This window comes from Octodon degus, unplaced genomic scaffold (genome assembly GCF_000260255.1).
Source record: "Octodon degus isolate 3935 unplaced genomic scaffold, OctDeg1.0 scaffold00045, whole genome shotgun sequence".
Classification (NCBI taxonomy): Eukaryota; Metazoa; Chordata; class Mammalia; order Rodentia; family Octodontidae; genus Octodon; species Octodon degus.
The window spans coordinates 12,008,297-12,014,794 of NW_004524621.1; the positions used below are offsets into that span (position 1 = coordinate 12,008,297).

Consider the following 6,498-nt stretch of genomic DNA (forward strand, 5'->3'; position numbering starts at 1 on the left):
GCTCAAACGGCCCCCTGTACTGCCCCTACCTCCCCCACTGTATTCATCACAACAGCCTATATTTTCTAGTTTGTCCCTGTTTCTTGGATGGGGATTATGTCTATTTTTATTTCCAATGTGCTGCCTGGTACAAGGTCACTCAATAAATATTTGTTTAGACAATGAGTGAATATGAGAGAAAGAGTTCTGCAACCCTGGCTGAAGGCCCCATTTGTCCACTCTGTCCCATAGAGTTTGACCTCTGGATCAGCCTTCCTCTCACTCAGTCTGAGCAAGGTCCAGCTTGATCTGAGCAATCCTGGGGTCACACCTCTCAGGCACACTGACAGATAGACAAGAGCCAGAGACTGAATATGGAAAAGAAGCCCATAGGGCAAAGTAGCAGCAGCTACTTTGGGGACTCGAGACAATGCAGATACCAAGGGAGTCTCAGGAAGGAGTCTCAGGTGCGAGGACAAGCGTCCTCCATGACTCTTGAAATATCTGCTGCTCTGTGAAGAGTAAGCTTCTTGTGCTTCAGAAGTGCTTTAAAAAGCTTCCAAACTTCTGCCTTTATGAGCCTATCCAGCCAGGAGTATCAACTCTATGCCACTGGGGTCAGAAGGCAGCTAAGAGGCCAGATTAAGCATCTTTGCTTCGAAGAAGAAGCCATCATACCAGAATCACTTCAGCCAGTAATACATCCAGGCCACAGCAGGCCTGGGCAGGCACTGGAGGGGGAACAGTGGTGAGGGAGTTGTGCCAGCCTCTCCTTATTGGGTTGAAAGCATGACAGTCTCTTCCTCTTCTCTGTTCCCAAAAGTAGGTGTTCAAAACTTCAAGTATCCCAGGTCTCGGATTCACAAGGGTTGGGAGAGGTGGGGATAGTTTTCAAGAATAGCAGGTATGGCTGGAAAACTTGGCTCTACTGGCTAGGGAAAATTAGCCATCCATTCATGCATTCATGCATCCAGCCATCCAGCTGTCCTTGCATGCAGTAGACATCCTTCCATCTTCTCACACACATCTACTTCCCACTCATCCATCCATGAATCCATCCATGAAGCCAGCTGGCTGTGGAATGCTCTGTACCACGCATAGTGAGGGGAGCATATTGCCTCAAATCTTTCTCATGTCCCAGTGAAAATAAGAGAAAGTCAGTCTGCCTCAGAAGCAGACACAAATCCTCTCCCTGGAGTAGGAGAGGTGAGGGTGGGAACCATGGGTGGAGTATTAAGACAAAGCCCCCAGACACTATTTTCATGGCCCTGACACTGGGTGTTTTGAATTTTATTTATTTATGTGTATGTGTGTGTGTGTGTGTGTGTGTGTGTATGTGGCCAGCTCAGCCCACCAGGGGGCGGGGCTGGCTGGCATGTGGTACTGGGGAATTGAACCGCGGTCCCTGTGCTTTGCTAAGCTTGTTCTAAGTAGGTGCTTTACACCACTGAGCCACCTCACCAGCCCAACACTGGGTGTTTTGAAAGAGAATCAAAACCTCAGTGCCTGGCCCACATCACACAATCTTGTTGCTGCCCCCATCACTGTGCAACCCTGGGCAAGTTCATTCAACTTCCCTATCCTAGGGCCTCAGTTCTTCCATCAGTCAGATGGCAGGGAAGAGCTTGATTTTTGAGAATTCTTACAAAGTCTTGGCTCCTGAATCCTTGGATCTCATACTAAATCCCAGAATTTGCCTAGGCTTCCTCAAAGTGGGGTAAATCCATAAACTTTCCCACATCTTGGGTCCCCTGGGGCTCCCCTCTGGGAACAAAGGGGGACACTAAGGCTTGAGAAAGAAAATAGTCTAGGAGCTGGTGACATGTCTTAGATTTAACATCCCTCTGTTTGACCTTGGTGGCCTGAAAAATAAAGAATTTGAAGGATGTCTGAGTGGGGTGGATACTCCACATGGAGCAGGCATACAACTCCACCCCATCCTTCATAGCTATTACCTTCTATCCTAGCTTTCTCTTCTTCTGTTTCTCACACACATACACCCATATATACCAACTTCTCCTGGACACTGGGTCTTATTCCCGTAGCTCTCTGTCAGGTAAATAAACCCAGAAATCTGAGGTTGCCTCCTCCTACACAAACATTCTCAACACTGTGACTTCATTCAGTTATTATCTGCTTCCTGTTTCAGTATAATTCTCTAAATGTTTCACCTGCATTTATCCCAAGTTTTGCCTGCCTACCTCTGATATGATGAAACTTCTATCGGAGTCCTCCAAAAAGGGTAAAGAGTGTTACGGGTTTAAATCTTGAATGTCCTCCCCAAAGTTTCCTATGTTCAGAAGTGGGGCTATTTTAAAAGACTATTGTATCATGGAGGTAATAGAGCTGACTATAGTGGATGGATCCTCTGACCTACTATAGCTAAATATGCTACAGGAAGAGGTAACTGGTAGGAAAATGCAGTCTACCTGGGCTATGACCTGGAAGGCTACACTCCCACTCTTCTCACTTCTCCCTTCTCTCCTTGCTTTCTAGCCACCATGATGTGAGCTGCTCTTTTCCACCCAGACCTTGCCATAGTGCCATTGTTCCCTTGGAGCTGGCCACCCATGGACTGAAACCATGAGCCAAAATAAACCTCTCCTCCTTGAAGTTGTGGGTATGGGGTATTTTGTCTCCATGACCAAAAAAGTAACTAAGACATGGAAGCCTTGCCACCTGCCTACAGACATCTTCCTCTCTCCTTTCAAATTCTTTCTGTGATCTCCACAGCACATGACCCTTGCTGCAAGTTTAAGATCTGCAGCTGAATGATCTCTTCCCCTGAAACCTTATGGTTCCTACACTAATATCTTCCTAAAAGTATCTGACATCCCTATTCAGGGAGCTCATAGACTTTTAGAACAACTAAAATCTCTCAGTCGAGAGACCACCTACAGGAAAAGACAGCCGTATCCATCTCCATTGCCAACACTGCTCTGCACAGTGGCTGGCACACAATCAGCCCCAGTGTACCTCTGGTGAACAAAAAAATAGATTTGAATATGCCCTTTCCTGTTACACACCACACACACACACACACACACACACACAACACAACACACACACTGGAGCACATCCAGTTCTTAAGACAGTTGGGACTGATTCTGTTGCGTGGTTGAATATTTGGTCTGAGCCAGCTCCATACGGTTTTGATCATGTTTTTCATGTTCAACTTCTCGGTAAACCCCTACCCCATGTCACTTCCTTCTAGCCTCTGGGAAATTCAGAAAGAGACAGAAAATCTTGGAAATAACAGTCTCACAAAAAAGCAGGATTCCTCTTATTTCTTTGAAGAGCAACTGTGTAGCAATAAGGAGGCACTTCTTTGGTTTAAAGGGCTTCCTAGATGACCCTGAGACTTTGTCCACTTGGAGGTCTGTGGCACTAGCCCACCACTAGTACTGGGAACACTTTAAGTACTATGATCATTTCTATGCTGCATATGAGAAAACTGAGGAACAGAGGTAAAGTAATTTTCCCAGGCTACACATTTAGAAAAATGTCAGAGCTGAGTTCTTATTTTGGCCCTAGAATATACCACCTATCATTTCACACACCACCTGTCAGAGTTCATCTATTTCCTAAGTAAAAATAGAGACCATTACAGCAAAGTCTGGTCTGAAGAAGTAGTCCCAGGAAATGAAGCCGCTACTCTGGTATACTGACGATGGGTAAGTCTCCAAGTTGAAATCCTATTTTACATTATATTACTGCATCCTCAAAAAACTCTGTGAGGTAGATTCCATGAGCACTATTTTATGTGTAAGAAAACTGTGATGCAAGGAGGCAGAGTAACCTCCCAAACCCATGTAACTTGTAAGTGTCAAAGCTGGGATTACAGTTCAAGTCTGCCTCACCAGAATAACCTGGACTGAGGACGATTAGGGGGAGAGTAGAGAGCTGGGCTGTCTAACTGGGGTAGAAAGCCCTGCTTCCTAGGAAGATTTGGAAAAACAAACAAGAAAATAAAAAATCTTACACAGGAACTGTGTGCTTGAACACAGAACCAGAGACAGATTCTCCATGGAGGTCATTCAGCCAGTCCTCTCCAGAGCCTTCAAGAGGAAGCTTTCTCAGGTTCATTTTACCCAACAATGGAATGGGGGAATAGGGGATCATTGGGCTACAATGATGTAATCCTATTCCATTCCCAGGGGAGCATCAGAGGCCAGGAAAGGAGGGATAGAGGGGCAGGGCTGGGAATCAGAAGGCCATGGGTAATGGCACTATTAATGGTTCTGTGGGAAGGTTTTCTAGAAATAAGTGAGCTCAAGCTTCCAATGAGCAAGTGACTGAGGACCTCAGAACTAACCTGGTGAAGACCAGTCTGAAGGACAAAGCACCCAGGGATGGTGAAGACTCAGATTACTGATATTGTCAAATTGAGGGTTAGGTCTTTAATATGTGAATTAGAGGGGCACACAATTCAATCTACAGGAACATCCAGCTCTAATCCAAGACCTCAGGGTGACATCCATTCTTCCTCTAGTTTTGCTGTAATCTTCTCTCTCTATTCTGCACTGTCTGCTAACCACCAGTGGCACACCTGATTCACCAGGATAAGCTAGATTATGCCATGACATGGAGTGACACCCAAATCTCAGTAGCTCAGCGCATCAAAATTCTGCACACATGTCAATCCTGCTATGGATCCAGGCAAGGCTCTAGCACATCTGCACTCCATGTGGTGGTTCAACATTCCAAACTGCTCTGTTCATTTGGCAAGCTCCTTCATCCCGACACATGCTTCTGTGATCATTCTAGTCAGGGAAGTCAGCAAGAGGGGAACCTTCGCTTAAATCTTTTTGTCTACATACCACTTCTGCTCACATTTCTTTAGCCAAAGTTGGTCACGCAGCCACGCCTAATTTCAAAGGGAGCAACTCCCAGGAGAAATAAATCAGAATCTTAGTTAGAGTAGTAATACTACCACAACAACCTAGATTCAAGATTGAAACACAGTGGAGCCACATGGTAAGAAATTTATGATGTTGGGGAGCGGCCCCGCAGCAGCGCCCGGCTTCCTGCCCCGCGGACCCGCACTCCGACCTCCCAGCCCCAGCTCGCTGCCTTCGCAGCCGCCATCTGGGCGATCGGTCTCGTGCCGACCCAGGCTCTGCGCGCCCGCGAGCTGCCTGTTGGGGCAGGGGTGTGTGTGTGTGTGTGTGTGTGTGTGTGTGTGTGTGTGTGTTTGCGCCTGGTTTACAAGTAGTCTCTTAGTCCTATTTTGTAACAGATTATGATCTAACCACTGAAGATTCCTACACAAAGCAGTGTGTGATAGATGACAGAGCAGCCCGGCTAGACATTTTGGATACAGCTGGACAAGAAGAGTTTGGCGCCATGAGAGAACAGTACATGTGGACTGGGGAAGGCTTCTTGTTGGTCTTTTAGGTCACAGACAGAGGCAGTTTTGAAGAAATCTATAAGTTTCAAAGACAGATTCTCAGAGTAAAGGATCATGATGAGTTTCCAGTGATTTTAATTAGTAATGAAACAGACCTGGATCATCAAAGGCAGGTGACACAGGAGGAAGGACAGCAGTTAGCACGGCAATTTAAGGTAACATACACGGAAGCATCGCAAAGATTCGGATGAATGTAGATCAAGCTTTCCATGAACTTGTTCGGGTTATAAGGACATTTCAAGAGCAAGAATGTCCTCCTTCACCAGAACAAACACAGAAAGAAAAAGACAAAAAAGGCTGCCATTGTGTCATTTTCTAAGAATCTCTTCAGTTTTAGCTACCAACTGCCAGGGAAGGGCCTCCTCTCCTCCTCCTCTCCTTGTGGTTTACATCATTGGTACCCTTCTAGCCTTAGACAGATGGTCACCATGTTAGCCTTAGACCAGGAAGCCAGCTAATCCTTCCCACGAAGCTAATGCAATGGTCCTTTCCAGGTCAAAGTAAAGGAAACACTAAGGCTGCTTCAAAGATTATTGATTTCTTTAAAATACTGTCTATGTATATAGAAACATTCTTTTTTTAAGGGCTTACATTTTATTAGGGATAAGTCAGTTTGGAACTTAAGTAATTTGCCAAGAGGAAATCATAGGTTGTGAAATATGTTTTAACTTCTGGAATCATATTGCCTACTGTTACGCTAAATAGAAACGTAAGGAGTTTTTTAAAAAATGTGAATTTTTGCCTATCTTTAGGAATTTTGATGTCAACTTTATCTAACCTAAAGTACACTGAATGGAATCTACAGACGTGAGACATCTCAGACCATTCCTGATGCTGCCGCTTTGATTTTCCAGTGGCCAACAATACCAAAATGTCTGTTGTATTTATGGATTAAAAACTGCTTAAGAAGCCTTTGTTATTACTCTTCCTCTTGAGGATGATAATAATCTGTGCGGCCAAATCTTCAGACCTTTGTGGACTTAGGCATTGTACTGTAGTTGGCTTTCTAATTTAATGCTTTCCATAGTCTTGCTAATGGTAAGAATGAGTAATTTCTGTTTGTCTTCATTTTCAAGTATTTCTGGTTAAGTGATTCAAAAAAAAAAAAA

The 6,498-nt window shown here is 44.9% G+C and overlaps 1 pseudogene; it reads left to right on the forward strand.

The window, feature by feature from the left end:
* The first annotated feature begins 3,649 nt into the window (after positions 1-3,649).
* LOC101562849 lies at positions 3,650-5,776 on the forward strand (annotated as a pseudogene).
* The last annotated feature ends 722 nt before the right edge of the window (positions 5,777-6,498 follow it).